Here is a 19,525-nt window from a genome sequence, read left to right as displayed (position 1 = left end):
AGATAAGCAATAATCAAGGTAAACAAAGATAGATCTGACTTAATACATCTTAAGAAAAGAGATTAACATGAAAATTATGAAATTGGATAATGATTCCATAAATGCTATGCAGCAAGAGTATTTCATAATCTTTAAATGGAATCATTGAGGAGCAAAATAAATAGGTGTCTATCTCGTACATAGTTGTTTGCTTGCTTGTAGTTTATTTTGGTTGGACTCCATGTATGATCTTCAATTGTAATGTTGGTGGACCTGCTGGTCGCTTATTTTGTAATGGTGTTTGACTATGGCTTAATTTAATTTGACTTTTGGTTGCTCTATTGTAATGGACTTACAAATATAATAATGCATCATCTATGAGTTATTGGTGGCTTACAAATGTAATGAAGCAGCATCGATTGTAATGGATAGCTTGCTGGTAGCTCTAGTGATTTTGGAATCGATTTTGATAAATTTCATTAATGAAAGTCTGTATGCATATATATATATAGCATATATATATATATATATGCTAATTATAAATATTTAATGAAAGCCTGTGTGGTTTGTTTCAAAAATAAAATACATCGTGTATTTGGTATAGTGTACGTAATCTTTCTAGCTAGCAGGTAGTAGTACTTAATGATCTTCAATTAATACTAATAATTCTCTTGTAATCTTTCTAGCGTACTATTTGGTATAGCTTTGATTCACTGATTGCCAACACATGCATCATTAAAGGCAAACATTAGAGAAAATAGAAGTAGATAAAAGAAAAATTAGAGAAATTAAAAAATAATAATATTTTATTAGTATAGAAAATGAAATGCCTAATTCAATGTGCGATTAAAATTTTGGATGGGAAAGCCAAAGGCAAACTATATATGATCTATATGGCGCTCTTGTTAATTACATACTGCTGCAATATCACATGATCACGAAGTTGCTGCAATTTTACATGTAATTAGTTATAATACATGAAATAATGGTCATGATCATATTTAAAAGTCGATAGAATCGACGACGTTACAAGAAATCAATATCTATAATTTGGATGAGCAATGATCGATAGAGATAAGTACTTGCAACTTATTTACATTTTATTTACAACTTATCAATAAAATAATATTTTTTTTAATTAACATGTACATCAAATCAAAATCAAAACTAAAATAAAAATTTCAAAAAATATTATTTTATTTGAAGATTGTAGATCAATAATTATAAAGAACTAGTTGTAACTCTATCATTTCTCAATTGGGATATGGGAAATTGGAACAGCTAGAACAAAATTAATGATAAAGCATTAAATCGAATAGCAAATTAATGCTCAAAAACTAACATGAGTTGGGAGTACTGATAAGGAGATATGAATGCTTTTAAATGATGTAGAGTCAGCTTGCATGCCTAAGGTTGCAATATTATGCAGCAAGTTGTATATATGCGCGCACCACATTAATATTAACGAACTAGATTATTTGTCCTTAATTTGAGGGTTATAAATTAAGGGGAAGCCAGGTGCGCGCTATGATCCGATGGGGTAGAACCACACGCAGGACCAAGCGCTAGCTAGCTAGCTCGTTGTAATGCTCCCACGCATGCATGCCCTAGCTATGGAAACTAGTATATATCTAGCTAGCTCGATGTTTCGGTGGTACAAACTTGACGACGTTGGTGGTAAAGTCATCACAGTCATTCACGTGTGATCCGTCGTCGGAAGCTCCTCAAACTTCGGCGGCTGCCGGCCTCGTGGATTGATTACGTATACCTAGCTAATTAATTAGGTTCATTCAAATTTTGTTTTTCTATTCATCATGATGGTTACGTCATTGACTAGTGGAAGCGGAAGCCACGACTTACATGAATTCAGATAAATTTTTCTCCATTCTTCAACGGCCGGCTCTCTCTCTCTCTCTCTCTGAAATTCTCTTCTCTAGCAGCAACAAAAAAATATCATGGATTACTCTTCTTCGAATGATGTACATGTCCCTAGATGGACACCAAAGTCAAGTCGAGCAAGCTCACCCCTGAGAACTTCCGTAGTTGCCAACGAATATGTTGGCGATTTAGAGATGCAAAGCATTGATTCTGTAGAAGAAGATGGCGGCCGTTGCCCAACCGTGGAAGAAACTTTCCCATTTAACGTTGCTGGCCTCGGTACTTTTGGTGCTCCAGTACGTTTGGATGTTCATGAAACGTCATTTAAGTTTGGTTCCGAAGTTGTGTCTTCGGGGACAGAGCAAGATCAGAATTACGTTGCAAAGAGGGAGGGAAATATTTTCTTGACATGGAAGGATCTGTGGGTGACGGTGCCCAATGGCAAAAGTGGACGCCGGCCGATAGTCCAAGGGCTGACTGGGTACGCGGAACCGGGAAAAGTATTGGCTATCATGGGTCCCTCTGGCTCTGGAAAATCAACTCTCTTGGAGTCTTTGGCAGGTAAACTTATCTATAATTAAAATTAAAATTATTTTTTAAGAGGGTGACATAACTATATATATATATATATATATATAGATTAAATGATTTAAAATAAATTATAAAAAATGGTAGGTATACCATTATCTATAAGTATAATTAATATCAGATACGCTGACACGCTGCTCAATTACAGTTTTTTAATATGGATAAAAGTTCATTTAATTTATTATTCCTACCATTTATTAAATTTAATCGTGGCTGCTGGTCAAGGTCACGCGTGCACGTTCGTGCATCGACTGATGTAGCCATCCATAGAGAGAACATGGCCTCTTTTAAGGGAGATTTGAATTAATAGTAAATTAAGGTAACTTGAATCGAAAAAAAAAATAAAAATGGAATAAAATATTATTAAGATATTATTATTATTATTTTAAAATTTTAAAAAGATAAATTTTTTATTATATTTTATGTAAAAATTTAAAAAAATCGTAATTATTATAAGAGATCAAATCAGATAAGTTAAAACGATTTTTTTTATCTAAACCTCCCCTAACGTGGGTCCTTCCCGGCCATCAATGTCCAAATATTAGAGGTTTTAAAATTAACGAGCTAGAGATGGGCTAATTTTATTGAATATTTAATAGCATTTCAAAGATTTATACGTTAAAGTTATAAGGTATGTATATATATATATATTTAAATGAGTTAGTCTATATATAGTTCTCAAATGGAAACTGTTTATGCAAACCATATAGTTATATTTAAAAAAAATTAAAATTATAATAATATTCTTTTTAAAATGATATTTTTTTTCTTTTTATCTCTATTCATCAATGAGACAACACATATAGTTACCACTCAGGATTGTAAATAAAATTTCTATATATATATATATATATATATATATGTTCAATAGTTTGTTTTTTTCCCCTCCGAATACGATGGAAGACATGCAGGAAGAATATGCATGATCCGGTTTTGGAAACCTGGTTAAAGAGGGGAAAAACTGAAGTACAAAAAATATTAAATTCCATTGATTGAGATATGGGAGGTACTGATGAGAAGCAACTTATTGCAGGGAGGTTAAGGTCAAATACGCAGCAGACTGGGGAGATCTTGATAAACGGACGCAAAGAAACACTTGCTTTTGGAACTTCGGTATGAAAAAAGAAACAAAAAAGTCGCGTGTAAATTTGTAATGCAGATCAACGTCGATTTTAGTTAGGCCTTTAATTTTGTGACAAGGGTTTATCTTATTTTTCATGACTTTAGGCCTACGTAACCCAAGATGATACCTTAATGACAACACTAACAGTACGGGAAGCTGTGTACTACTCTGCACAGCTCCAACTGCCGGACTCAATGTCGAGATCCGAGAAGAAGGAAAGGGCCGAGATGACTATAAGGGAGATGGGATTGCAAGGCTCCACTGACACGAGAATTGGAGGCTGGAATGTAAAAGGTCTAAGTGGGGGGCAAAAGAGGAGGGTTAGCATTTGCATTGAGATTTTGACCCACCCGAAGCTCCTTTTCCTTGACGAGCCAACAAGTGGGCTTGACAGTGCAGCATCTTTCCATGTCATGAGTCGCATCGTCAAGATAGCTCGTCAAGATGGAAGGACTGTTGTTACATCAATCCATCAACCCAGCAGTGAAGTTTTTGAACTTTTCAGCAATCTCTGCCTCCTTTCTACAGGAATGATAGTCTATTTTGGCCCTGCTTCAATGGCAGAAAAGGTACGATATTTCCTTAAGAAATATAGAACCTCTTTAGCACTGAACAAAGTTTCTGAATAATTTTACGAATTGTACATATGCTTGAATTTTTATGCAGTTTTTCGCTTCAAATGACTTCCCATGCCCAACCCTGAGAAACCCATCTGATCACTACCTTAGGACTATCAACAAGGACTTTGATTCGGTAAGCATTATTTTCTAGCTCGTTACCATCCCTTTCTTGGAAGTAATGATCATCAGGGAGGAAACATTGGTTATACATATCATCACAAATATAGGACATCGAACAAGGATATCATACCACAACAAGCACTGGGGAAGCTATTACTATTCTCGTCAATTCATACAAATCATCCGAGACTTACCATCAACTTCAGCAGCTGGTATCTAAAATATGCCAACAGGTAAACCGTTTGATCATATTTATTAATGACGATTCCAACTGTTCAAAAATTTTCTCCTCAGCGAAAATTATGAAAAAGAAGATGGAATAGAAAGCTTTGATGATGAGGTACGTAGCTTCTTTGTTCTGTAGAAAGGAGGAACTCTGGAGAAGGGAAGCCGAGCAAGCTTCATTACCCAGTGTCAAGTTCTGACAAGGAGATCGTTTGTGAACATGTATCGTGATCTAGGCTATTACTGGCTTCGCCTTGCAATCTACATTGCATTGTGTTTATGTGTCGGGACTATCTTCCATGACATTGGCTTCAACTATGGCTCAATACAGGTAATTGATGAAAAAATATATATCTCTAGCTGGAATAATGCCGGCCTAGCTATATATCTCATGTGTTATGAATCGAAGTTAATTCATGATTATTTGAAAATGATGGTTCGGCTCATCCTCATGATCTCACTAGACATGCATGACTACTTGAAAATTTATAGGCTAGAGGTTCAATGTTGATGTTTGTTGCGGCCTTTCTGACTTTCATGGCAATCGGTGGATTTCCTTCATTTGTAGAGGACATGAAGGTGAGTTATCATATCTTTTTCAATATACAACATAATTCTGTTATGTACGTAGCAATATTTGGATTTACTTCGATCGACCCTGAATCTTTCCAAATATCAGATCTTTGGGCGAGAAAGATTGAACGGGCACTACGGTGTTGGGGCTTTTGTGATGGGAAACACATTTTCTTCCATTCCTTACTTGCTTCTCATCTCCATAGTTCCAGGAGCAATAGCTTATTACCTGGTTGGCCTTCAAAAGAGCTTCGAACACTTTGCCTACTTTGTATTGCTACTCTTTGTGTGCATGATGTTGGTGGAAAGCTTAATGATGATGGTTGCGAGTATAGTGCCGGATTTTCTAATGGGAATCATTACTGGTGCCGGAATACAGGGCGTGATGATGTTGAATGGAGGTTTCTTCCGGCTGCCTGATGATCTTCCAAAGCCTTTCTGGAGATATCCAATGTATTACATTGCATTCCACAAGTATGCAAACCAAGGATTCTACAAGAATGAGTTTGAAGGATTAACATTCCCTAATAACCAAGCAGGAGGGCCGCCAACGATCACTGGTGAAGAAATCTTGCGAAGTATTTGGCAGGTAGAGATGGGCTACTCCAAGTGGATTGATATTGTTATTTTGCTGGGAATGGTGGTTCTATATAGGCTTATGTTTTGGGGAATTATAAAGAGCGTAGAAAAGGTTAAGCCGCTTATTAAAGCTCTTGCAGCTGTACCTCACAAATAGTCAGAACAGATCGTAATTTTTTGAATAAGATTTTTTCCAACAATTGAAGCCTACTCATTTCGTTCATAGGCAGTTCTTTTACGGTTTCATAATTTTTTGATTCATTTTCTTTCCGCTAGAGATATTTTACCCATTTACACCAATATTGATGAATCTGAGATGTGAAGAAGAAAAGAAAAAAAAAAAAACTAAATGTGTTTTTCCGCCGCTATGGGATGGAGGTGGATGGATATGTCATTTTTTTTTCTTCTTTTTGTGCCATCATCGGAGAATTAACCTGAAACAAAAACCATTGATGAACCTAAAAGCTAAATGCAGTTGACGTGTGTAACAGCTGTTGATGTGGAAAATGAAGTGCACCATTTTGTGTTTGTAGCAAAACATTTTGTTTCGTATCAGTTCACGACACCAACTGAAGACTCTCCCTCAGATCAAGACCAAAGTCTCCCTCCTTTCGAAGACCAATACCCACGACAATAAACAACTCTCCCCCTCCCTTTGTTTTTCGAGATCTTCCCTCTCACGAAGCTGCTCTGCCTCACCACCAATCAATGCCTTCCCACGAAGGGATGCCTCTCGTGGCCTTCGTCTTCCCACGAAACTCTACCTCTCCCTCCCACAGTTCGCTCATTGTCGTTCACCCTTCATTGGCCCCCTCTTCTCCAAATTGAAATCCTAAAACCCTAACCTTAACCTAGCACCTTCCCCTTCATCCTGAAACTCTAACCCTAACCTAGCACCTTATCATTCATCCTGAAACCCTAATCCTAAATTTATCCACAATAAGGTGACCCACGGTTTTGGTAATCAATTGCCCCTATCCAGGGGGAAGGCACGCATTTCATCAAACTTTTTGATTTCTTAATTTGCATAATTCTCGTAGGAAGTTAGTTTCTTAATTTTTGCATTCTTAATTTGCAATTATTGAATGGTTTGCAATTGATTTGCACTAAGTTAGTGTCTTACATAATTAAGTGAAATTTTACCTTATTTATTAATTGCTTCTATGGATTGAATCATTTATTCAAATAAAATGCTTATATTTTAATTCCTCACAGTAATCTTGATGGCATCTGATTCCGTTCATATTGCACCATATTTTTTTCTTCTTCCAAAAAGAATGAAATGCATAAGAACCTCACTAGTCTTTACTACTTCCTTGTTTTCAACCAACCAATGTACTGGAAAAATGGCTAGCAGATGGCTCCATTTTGACACATTATATTGTTTATGTTACAATGAGAGTAAAGGGATTGGCATCACTCGAATCGATTCATAGAAGGATCGGAAGTTCCAGAGAAGTTTTTAATTCATGAAACAATCTGGACAAGTCCCAAGAAATAGTGTTAAAACCCAACATAAGTAGAGACACGGCATGTATGTACAATAACCAGGAGATATCATAAAACAATAGAAAATAAACTAGTAAAATCTAGGAGACTCATGGAATATCCATGTTGATTTCATGCCATCAGCTGCTTTTGAGCTTGATCCAAGTCCTCTTTGCTGCTGCTTACATCTTTTAGATGTGCCATTTCTTGATGGATAGAAGGGGGGTTCTCGTGATCCTAGAAAATCAAAGAATGATTACGTTACAGACAATTCTTTGTTACAACAAACTGTTACATCTTGATAGCCAATTATTACTTAATGGTTATTGCTAAATGTTACATTTTGTAGTGTTGTGCATGTAATTCCTAATCATTTGACATTTGCCAATTATTTTGTCTTTCTAATATAGTTACTGGCTTTTCACTAAGTTGATGTCTTAATTTGCATTCTTTAACCTGTGTATGGATTTGTGTCGTGCCTATAAATCCTAATGGATTTAAAATTACTGAATATTTAGAAAAGGAAATCAAAAGAACAAAAGGTTTTTGTCCACTGTCCACATCTGTTTTAAGTATGCATATTTCTATTTTCATACTTAAAACAAAAAACAAAAAATAAACTAAAATAAACTGTCATGTTTGCACATCACCAAATGCAGCAAACAAATTGTGACAAACTATTACTTATAAAAAGTGAATAACCATAATATTTATGGTTCATGTTAGAATGTCATCATCATCATCATCAATGTCGTCTTCATTCTTTGCTAAACGTACTTTGGTTCAACCTTGTTGTTTCTATGAAGTAGAAGCCACACTAAGATACTCAAATACTGCAAGAAATCCAGGACGACCCTTATTAAGGTATCTAAAGCATAACACAGAGGTAACTACAACATTTGTAACTTAAAACGTTTAATACAAGCTGAAATATAGTAAGTCATCAAACATTTTTTTATATATGTATAAAATGATTAAGGTTTACCATACTGCAGTATTTCAAGTGGGTGGATAGTAATCAATACATAGAGCTGGATTTTCAAGAAAGAAAAAATGAATTGTTAACGAATGAGAAAGAGATCGAGAAGATACTCGAAGATATCTAAAAAATGGAGATTGAGTTCCATAAGAGAGCGGATGAGATCGAGAAGAGAGATGGTACTATCCAATAGAAATGAGGAGGTTTTGAAGGAGTTGGTGCTTCTTGAGCAACAAGTTGAAATAAAGTATTCACACACACTACTCCGGGTGTATTGGGCTTTTGCAGTTGTTGTTTCATGTTACTTGGTAGTTGTTTGATGTTATAGCTTAGTCTGAACGTGTAGTTTAAGTGTTAAAAGTTATTTAGACTAGTTGCTTGATATATGTTGGATTTCTTAATTTGATATATTTCGGACTAGATTTTATTTCTTGCAGTTTTGTAATTTTATTTTATTCAAGTTATAATTTCAAGATATTTGAAGCTGGTGATGTTGTAATTCCTGTTTTTGGACAAGATATTATTCAATATGAAAAGCCTAGATGAAATTCCTGTTTTTGGACAAGAATAATTTAAGTTCTTTCAAAGATATTGAAATCAATTCTTCTAGGTACAATTTCTTTCAATTGTATTGTAATGACCAAAACCCAATGCCCATACATATCTTTACAACCCAGGCCTGGTAGTATCCATACCATTTTGAATAATGCAATGACCAAAAGTTGCATCGGTTGTGCCAATACACAAATCCACTTGCTAGTGCCTATACACAAAAGTTGCATCCTCATTGCCCAAGAGTTGCACCAATTGTGCCCGTACCATCTTGAATAATACAAACCACGCTTGCTAGTGCCAATATACAAATCCACCTGGTAATACATTCAATACACAACATGAAATCCTGAAATTAAAATTCAATATATTTAATACACAACATGAAATCCTGAAATGAAAATTTAATACATTCAATACACAAATCCAACAGGAATTACATCAAATACATTCAATCCTAAAATTCAAATTCAGAACACAAATCCATCCTGATGTTTAAAATTCAACACACAAATCTATCCTGAAATTAAAATTCAATATACAAATCCATCTTGAAATTAAAATTCAATACACAACATTCAATACACAAATCCTTCCTGAATGTTTAAAATTCAACCATATCATTGCACCGGTTGTGATCTATCTAACCCAAATTGCATCTGTAACGAATAATATGCAAATATTAATGTAATGTCAACACTACTATTAAAATATAAAAAGTTTAAAAATATTACACTTTCTTGCGTGTTTTTAACATTGGACATATCTATCTCTGATGGGCCAAATAAATCCCTACACGTGTCCAGGACTGGTGTATTTCCTTCATCTCGCTAATAATCAAGTAACAAGAATTAAAACCCATTTGTAATATTTGCATTAATAAAGTAAATCGACATAAACATGTATTTTTTTTATTATTAATAATATTAAAAATGTGCACCTGTTTATATTTCTCCTTTATTAGTATTTTCTTCTTTTCTGCTTTAACCTTTGACATGTCTTTTTCCATCCTGAATGCTCTCCTCAGATATGAGAATCTTCATTTCCCTTTCACAATAAGTGGATTGAGTATTTTCTTTGAACTACCAACTGTAGTTGTGTCTAATGTCATACAATCAGCATTGGAACCTGTTACGGTCATAGATGGGGGTTATTGGTTCTCACGATATAAGTCAATCACTACATATAACTTCTTAATTGCATCCTTGTTGTGCTCATTGGAACCCGTTGCATGTGTTATCATCAGATAACATATATTCAACTGACTTGAATATCTATTGGCATCTGGCCACTGATCTCCTACATCATAACTACTGTGGATTAACATGTATCTCATTTTAATATATTTCCTCTATCGATCTAAAATGTACCTATCTGGCAAAGATTTTATCTCGTTGCATTTGAATATGGCCAACATATGCCTACACAGTATCTCCCTTATCTGAAATAATCCACATGAACACTTTGCACCACAGTCTTCCTCTTTAAAGTCCACATAATGTCTAACCAGCTTAGTGAACTCTTCAACACGAACTTCATCTTCTACCAGATAGGTTTTCATTACTCTATCCCTTCAAAGTAGAGTTGGATCCATATCGAGCACACCCATGACTTGCTGCGGGACTTTCCTAAATTTTGCGTTCGTGTACAACTCTTGAAATCTCTTTTCAATTGGAGATCTAGATATGCAAGAAATTGTGATGTTAAATGAGTGGAAGCCCGCAATATTTCCATTCTCATTTTCTTTCTCAGCGCATTGTCAAACTGGTTGACAAACTCCTTTAACTTTGTCCTCGCATGAACATAACCGTAAAAAAAATCATTCATGCTCTCGTTTCGCTGGGTTGTACTCATTCCAACCCAAAGTACTCTTTTAAGAATACCGGTACCCAATGTCTACACTCAGTGTATAAACTTTGCAACCAAGCATTCTCATGCAAGTTGTGCATGTTAATTAACCCTTCCCAACATTTCTCAAACTCTTCAATAGTTTGAGTGTCCTAGACACATTTCATTAGCTAACTTTTTAGCCTACTTTTGTAAGCATCATGGGAGCCAAGCTTCTCAATGACCTTTTTCAATATATGCCACAGACAAAATTTATGTCGGCTTTTTGGAAAGATAATAGTAATTACATTTTTCATTACTCTATCTCGATCAGTGATAATAGCTTTCGGAACTATATCATTCATACACTGCAACCATGTCTGGAATAACCATGTAAATGTCTCTATATCCTCACTGAAAAACAAATGTGCTCCCAAAATAATTGACTGCTCATGGTGGTTTACACCAACAAAGGGTACAAAGGGCATCCCATATCTATTCGTCAGGTATGTAGTGTTGAATGTTACCACATCATCAAAATAATGATAGGTACTCTACTGCGTGGATCTGTCCAAAAGACATTCTTTAACCTCTTATCATCATCTAAATCTATCAAGAAAAAAAAAATCTATTATTCTTATACTGCATCTTACAAAAATACTCTCAAAGCGCTCTAGCACCACTTTTCTCAAGTCGTAGATGTCGTGCCTTGTTTATATAATTGTGAGAATCCTTATCCAAAAACGGGAGGTTCTCGAATCCACCCACGCCAACGACAAGAGATTTGAGCTTATTCATTTAGATGCTAGCCAAGTCGTTTGTATCTAAGACTCTTTTTACGGACTCACTCACTTCTCTATTACATCAAAAGAATCAGGATTTCTGTGGACTAAGGTTGTAATTATGGGTATTATTAACTGTTGTCAATCGCATCTTTCCCTTGACTTTTAAGGCATTAATCTTTGCCTTACAGTCCATCTTTCCTGTCGGGCAGTGTTTGTCGACATTCAACATCCTATTTTGGGCCTTCCCACCACGGGCACAACCAATGGTGACATATTTGACACTCTCATCCTCTCTCATCTCACTCCCTTATGTCATCACCCCAAACCCGTATTTCTTAACATAGTGCTTATAATAACTTATTAATTTTTCAAAAGAATTAAACTCTATCTCCGACTTTGGCTCTTCAATCATATCACCACCATCCATTTGTACATCGTCGATTTTTCGTGAATCTGCCCCATCCTCTTTACTTTCTTCATCAACTCTAGAGGATGTACATGGCACAATACATGGCGCTTCAATTTCCCTACAATCGAGTGCATCCTATTTACCAACTTATTCACTCGTTGCAGAGCTTATAGTGATGAGAGGAGTCAGAGATCCCATCCCATGTTGAAATGGGTAACCAGAATTCTGTTTAAAGCACAAAAATGAAAGTAATTAAACACAGCCAAACTACAAACTTATATAATAATAATAATAATAATAATAATAATAATAATAATAATAATAATAATAAGACAGAACATAGTTGCATCATCATCTGAATGTTGCTTGGATATTGGTTGTCATCTAGATATGGTAGAAAAGCTAGTGATCATTTAGGCACTAGTCCATAGTAACCGTGCATGTAAATTACAAAGTTTGGTAGTAAAGTCTTTGAGATGTCCTAACATAAAAATAATAATGATAATTAGCAAGTACGGGGTTCATGTATTTTGACAATAAACATTGACCACACCCATTCTAACAAATTTTTTAAATAATATAATATATCGCGGTTGGGAGATTTGAGCTAGATGGTGTTAGCGGAGATGGGTGTTCTTTCCCTTTTCTCATGCCCTGTACAAGAACAGTTCTTCAATAACCCCACCAAAAAATGAATATCGATAAGAACAGTTGTTCAATACTCTTAAACAAGTTGTATTCACATCATTTGGTGATAATTAATATTTAACCAAAACTCAGCTGTAACTTTAACACATTTCGTCTTCCTTTCCATGAGTCCCCCTACTCTTAGTATCGATATTGCCTTCTACACACATTATGCTTCTTCAAACAAGATGGTGGAGGGATTGCAATTAGCAAGGTACCGTCGCTAATCAATAACTCTTAAATTATTTTTTGAATTTTTTTAAATTAATTATTTTTATAGGATGCTATAAAAACTGCTCTTTTGCTTGGGGCTACTGATCGTGCAATTGGAGGGATTGCAATATCTGGAAAGAGAGGAACAGCAAAGACAATCATAGCATGCGGGTTGCCTCCAATTTTGCCTCCAAATTACATTCACCATGCAAATGTGGTGACTTTTGCCAAAATGCTAAGATATACTGTCTTAAAATATATCCTAAAGGTTAGTTGAAACTTGTATCCAATAAAAAAAAATGCGATTTACAAAATGTCCTGCATTTGTTTTTAATCTTTTTGTATATTTTCCTTACAAACAAAGAACAGCAAAAATCTTACATTTAGCTTGCTTGAAGTTCAGTAACTACAAAGAACAACAAAAATCTTAAACTCTCGGTGGGTAACACATGAAGATCTAGTAACTACATGTAGCTTTTTTTCGAAAAGAACAGCAAAAATCTTACCAATGTTTGATGAAGGTACCCACGAAGACGACTCACATGAAGATCTTACCCACAGATCTACAAAGAGCTCTACTCTCAGCAGCTCATCTACCCACGAAGACGAAAACGAAGACGAGAAACCCACAAAGACAAGAGTCTGACATGAAGAAGAAGACGACCAAAGATCACCAAAATGCTCTCTTGAAGTTCATCTACCCACATCGAGAGACCCCTCCTTCCAAAGACGAAGAGCTCTGATACTTGTTTTCATCTGTATCTTTTTTCTTTTGCTTTTCTATTTTCAGATGCCTTTCTATTTGCATCTATTTTTCATTTCGTTTAAGTGACAGGCTGAGGTGGCAGGCAACTCCCCCGCGGTTACACCTCCCAACTGTACGTAGAAGAACTGAAAGGTGTATGCTGGCCGATGGTAGCCGGAAATGGGCTCATCGGCATCTCCTCATCGGATTATGTCGGTCTTCTCAAGTTGACGATGGTAGAATATCACATAAGTGTTGACGGCGTTGTGTTGTATCTTCATGTAAGAGAAGAATTTATTTTTGGGTTTGGGTTTGCTTCACGTGGAAGGAGAAGTGTGCTAGTAGGGTGGTTTTTTTTTTTTTTTTTTTTAAATCTTGAAAGTGGGCTTGTACAATGGGGTTTTCCTTTTTTTTTTAAAGGCTCCAAAATATGGACTTACATAATGGACTAATGTCCAAGTGGTCCAGCCCTATAGTAACTACCCACAAAATCAAGTTTAACTTATTTTATTTGCGCTAATAGCCCATCGTAGCCCACATGCCTTCTTTTTTACTTTCCTTTTTGTAACAACCCGATCCTGAGTTTAGGCTATAAAATAAGTTTTATGTATTTTTTCATATAACTATAAGTATTTTATTATTATTATTATTATTATTTTATCAGATTTTACGTCCCTCTAGAGTTTTGGTTTGAATTCAAATCTTAGTTTTTCTTATCTCCACCGAATCTCATCTCTTGATTTTTAGCCTTTGAAATAAACACAAGAAACCTCCAAGCTCGTACGTCTCTCAGTGTTAGTTGTTAGTGTTCTAGTGGAAAACCAGGTCTCACGTTAAAGCCCTTATAAATCCTCTCTTCCTCCTCACAATATTTCCATCAACAAACCCACACTTCAAACTAGAGTTACACAGTAAAGACAGAGAAGGAAAACTCACTCAACAAACATTCCCCCACGTCTCAACCGTGTTTTACACTCCTCAACAGAGCACTGACAGCAGCAACCAAAAGTTGACGATGAAACCATAACCACCGCGGCAACTCCATTGCCCAGACCATGCATGACCATGAAAACCTACCTCCAAGCATTGTCACGTACACCACGTTGCGGCCTCTTGCACTCATAAACAAGCACCTCGACGCAACCAGTCCAAGTGGTGCCGCCAGCCACCACAGAAGACATCGATAAAGGCTCTTTGGCAGTGTACTTATGCTGTCGTTGCCAAACACCTCAAGGGACGTCAAACCACCTCCCGGCCACCATAGAAAGAGCCGACCAGCCCAACCTCGTCGCACCCACTCCCTCCTGGTAAGCACATGATCGTCAGCCACCCAACTCAGCCACGTGCTCCTCCTTCCTATCGGTAAGCTTTCCCAACAGCTCTCTCTCCCTCTCTCGGTGTCGCGCCACCACAAGGAACCTCCAACTGCGTCGCCGTGACCTCCTCCAGCCACCCAGAATCGCCGCACGTTAGCCTCTCTCTCAGTGAATCCCTGTATCGCACGCCTCCCTCCCGAGCTTCTGTTCTCTTCACGTTATAAATTGTGTTTTTAGGTTGTTGGTTTACTACGAATAGATGTTAATAATATTACATATATTATTACTTTTATAACCTTGTTTTAAGTATAATTACTTTTATAATTTTGCACTTAAGTATATGATATTTATGGAGACTATTATGTTATTTTATTTGAAGTTGAGTTTAATATTTGAATTTGAGTTTAATTTTAAATAAATATATTAGTCATAAGCTTATTTTTATAAGAAAGTGTTTAAAAATTTTGAAATATATTTTAAAGTATACTATTGATTCTAATATTTTATTTAATATTCTCCTTTGTCTATTTAGCCAGATTTTAATAAAATTATTAAGTTATTTTTAAATAGAAATTAATAAGTATGTTAAGAATATTTAAATGATATTATTATTTATTTGATTGCTTGTTTAATTATGTTAATTATAAGAAAGGAAACCTATTTTAAGAATTGAGGTTTTTATGACTTATTTAAAATAGACCAAGTACTTTACTATATTATAATATATTATTAATATTTAAGTAATTTAAATACAAGGATTTATTGATTTTTGTGTTAAACAAAATATTTATTTGACTATCTTTTAGATTGTGAATTTAATTAAGTAGGATATTAGTACATATTATTCCCAGATAGATTAAGTGATAGTTAATATTGCGTATATGTGACGAGCTACAAAGTGATATTCGAGAAGAAGCGCATCGATGTAAGTAATTTAATCACAAATTAAGATCATCACAATTAAGCTTATATAAAAGTATTATTCAAGCTAGTTCATTGCCAGCCATTATTTATGCACCACTTATGTCATATGCAAACATGTCATCCAGCATAGCATACGATTATGTCATCCAGCATAGCATACGATTATGTCATTCCGCATCATGTTCAAATTCAGAAATTATGATTATGCATGTAATATGTCATGCATCTCATGTGTATAAGACACATAAGCTATCTTAAGTTCAAGTGCAAAATAAGATAAAATCAGTTAATTAGATGGCTATTCAGATGCATGGTACCAATGCAGTTCAGTTTCAAGATGAATGTGCAAGTCATGGGCTCAAGCATGATCCACCATAGTATGCCAGAATACTGTTAGCTGCTCCACTCGCGACGGCGGGACGTGGGGCCGGTGCACAACCTCGCACATAGGGTTAAGTGTGTTGGCCAATCAGATCAGTCAGTTAATTCAGATAAATCAGTCATACATAGCATAAGCATCAATGTGAACAGTCATGAATTTTAAGCTCTCAGCATGAAAACTTTATGTTTATTATGTTTACGTTGTGATGGATTTTTTGCTGAGTTTTCGACTCATTTTAGTTTGTTTTCATGTTTTTAACCACCCAGATGAGTATGATGAATACGAGCAGACAGGCCAGGATTAAAAGGAACAGTTGATTTTAGTTTCAGACTTTCTAAAAATAAAATTTATTTTTATGACATAAATTTATTCAGTTTATTCATTTAATATTTTTGGAAGACATTTTATTATATATTTTTCCACAAAATAAATTCAAATTTCATTTATATAATATGAAATCTCTTGTCGGGTTTATTTTATGAAAAATACGTGACACTCCTAACTTACGGGAATGGGGTGTTACACTTTTACTCTTACTTTCCTTTTAAATGAGCCCATCAAGATGACCTCAAATGTTATATTAGATCTATAAGAGGACCTTGCATGGATCCGGCTCATACATGCCCAATTGAGAGTTGGTTATCTATTAAAAAAGATTGCTTTTTTTATCCATATTTTATAATAAATAAGATGCATGTAGTGGTTGAGAGAAAATGGTTGAGTTTCATATTTGTGTTGAGCACATACCACAGAACACATGTTGGCTGATCCATTGACAAAATGTTTGGCTCCAAAAATACTTCATGATCATGTGATCAGTGTGAGTTTGTTTGAATCTTTTGTTATATTTAGTTTGTGGGAGTTCTGTATGTATGTGTGAATCATGAATTTTGATTATGTTGTCATATGTTGTCTTGTGCACATTTTGTTTTACGGCATTAATATAGTTGTAACACAAGACATTCGGATTTAGTCTTGTAGGGCTTCTTGTGAAAATGAGAGTGTTAACCATTGTTTCATATTATTCCTCCATCAAACTTGCATCTCACTTATCTAAGTCACGTGATTGTGAGTACTTGTTAAGCGTCATATAACCTGTCGGGATATGATTGACATAACTAAATACTTGCAAACATATTTTGGATTTATTACGTTTTGAAGATGCTTGGTTGCCTTTCACACTGTGATTGAATGATTTATGTTGTCCAAGTGAGAGATTGTTATATTTATTATGGACTAGCATATATCTTATATTGGTCTTTGGGCTCATAATGGGATGAGCCAAAAATATTAACACATGAGGAATCCACTTCTCTCACCCAAAAATATAATAGAGTTAGCCCATTGGATTCTATTATCTCTTGCTTGTTAGGGTTAGAGAGAAGTTTTTCCTCTTTCAAAATCAGCTACCGAGTGCACAATGGAGATGGATTCTTCAAGTCATGGTGGTAATTTCTCAACCATTTACTTGTTTTATTTACACATGCTATGAGTGAAATGAGACATTTTGAATAAGAGTTTTTCCAACACATACAACTCCAACTGTCTGGCTCAATGTTTAGACCTAAGAAACAGGAAATGTCTGAGATGATCATAAGGGAGATGGGCTTTCCAAACTCCATAGACATACACAATTTTAGGAGGTTGGAATAAAAGAAAAAGGTATAAGTGGAAGGTAGGAGGGACGTTAGCATTTGCATTGAGATTTTGACTCGTCCAAAGCTAGATTCTTTTCCTTGACAAGCCCACAAGTGGGCTTGACAGCTCAACATATTTTCATGTCATGAGCCGTATCATCAAGATAGCTTATCAAGATGGAATGATTGTTGTTCATCAATCCATCAGCCCAACAGTGAAGTTTTTTGAGCTCTTCAGCAATCTCTGTCTCCTTTCTACTGGAATAACAGTCTATTTTTGCCCCCTTCAATTATAGAATAGGTACTAAAAATTCTTTTACATTGTTAGTTTTTAAAAACATTATGCCACATCCATAATTAATGGGCTCATCTCTTTCATTTGCAAACGCAAAAATAAAAATGTAGTTAGCATCAAATGGTCAGTTATTTTGATTAATTTCACGATTCGTACATATATGCCCATCTATCAAACTTTTATGCGGTTTTTTGCTTCAAATGGCTTCCCATGCCTAGCACTAAGAAACCCATCTAATCAGTGATAACTACCTTTGAACTATCAACAAAGATTTCGAGGCATCAAGTATAGTTTTCTATTTGCCATCTTCTTTTTGATGGTAAACATCATTTGGAGAACTCATGTTTAATTACAATTCTTGCATGTGAACCATTAGCCATCAACACTAGGATATCAAACAAGGATCTGGTGGCACGACAAGCACTGAAAAAGTCATTAATATTCTCGTCAAGTCATACAAGTCATCTGGGACTTTCCAACAAGTTCAGCTCATGGTCTTTAATATAGGCCAACATATCATAATTAAAGATATTGTTAATTACTCATTGATATTAATGAAGACAATACTAAGTATTGCTCAAACTTTATCTTCTCAACGAAAGAAGAAGAAAGTTAAGATTCTGAAGAACTAACGATTGGCTTATTTGTTTTGTAGGAAGGAGGAACTCTAGAGAAGGGAATTAGCCAAGCAAGCTTCATTACGTAGTGCCTACTTCTGGCAAGGAGATCGTTTGTAAACATGTATCACGATTTAGGCTATTACTAGCTTCGCCTTGCAATCTATATTGCATTTTGTTTATGTGTTGGTACAATCTTCTATGATATTAGCTTCAGCTATGGCTCTATTCAAGTAATTGATCGATGAAAATATGTATGTTTTGGTACTGGTGACCTCATATTCAACTCTACTGCTTTCAAACTTCTAGGCAATAAGTTCGATGTTTGTTGCGGCTTTTCTGATTGATCTTATGGCAATCGGTGGATTCCCTGAATTTGTAATGGACATGAAGGTGAGTCATCATATCTTCTTCATAGCCAGCGAATTCACACTCAACATAAGCATGTAATGTAGCAATATTTGGATGTACTTTGATCATGATTTTTCTAACAATATTAGATCTTTGGGCTAGAAAGATTAAATGGGCACTACAGTGTTGGGGCTTTTGTGGTCGGAAACACATTTTCTTCCATTCTTTACTTCATGTTTCGATCTCATCTCCATATATAGTTCCATAAGAAATAACTTATTACATTGTTGGCCTTCAAAAGAGCTTCAAACACTTTTCCTACTTCATATTGCTACTCTTTGTGTGCATGAAGTTGGTGGAAAGCTTGATGATAATGGTTGCGAACTTGAGAAGATTTGTGGAAACAATAACCCTACTTATATGTTGACAAAGGGTGTTACACTTGAGAAATTGAAGTTGTACGCAACTTCAGTTGGTCTTCTAACTTGAAGACAGTGGCTATGAGTTGCAGAGGTGGAAGATATCAGTTTTGGGGGCACATAGTGATGTGTTGGTTGTAATAGTGACACTGAACAGAATTTAGATTAATTCTGATGGCTAGTTTCAACAGATAATCGAAACAGAGAATACAAG

General features: G+C 35.3%; 2 pseudogenes; both read left to right on the top strand.

Moving 5' to 3' along the window:
* The first annotated feature begins 1,934 nt into the window (after positions 1–1,934).
* On the top strand, positions 1,935–5,866 carry LOC109014565 (annotated as a pseudogene).
* Positions 5,867–10,983: 5,117 nt separating this feature from the next.
* LOC109014564 lies at positions 10,984–19,319 on the top strand (annotated as a pseudogene).
* Positions 19,320–19,525: the final 206 nt, after the last annotated feature.

This window comes from Juglans regia, chromosome 1, assembly GCF_001411555.2.
Source record: "Juglans regia cultivar Chandler chromosome 1, Walnut 2.0, whole genome shotgun sequence".
NCBI lineage: Eukaryota > Viridiplantae > Streptophyta > Magnoliopsida > Fagales > Juglandaceae > Juglans > Juglans regia.
The sequence above is the reverse complement of the archived record's forward strand: the minus strand, read 5'-3'. Positions and strand labels throughout refer to the sequence as shown.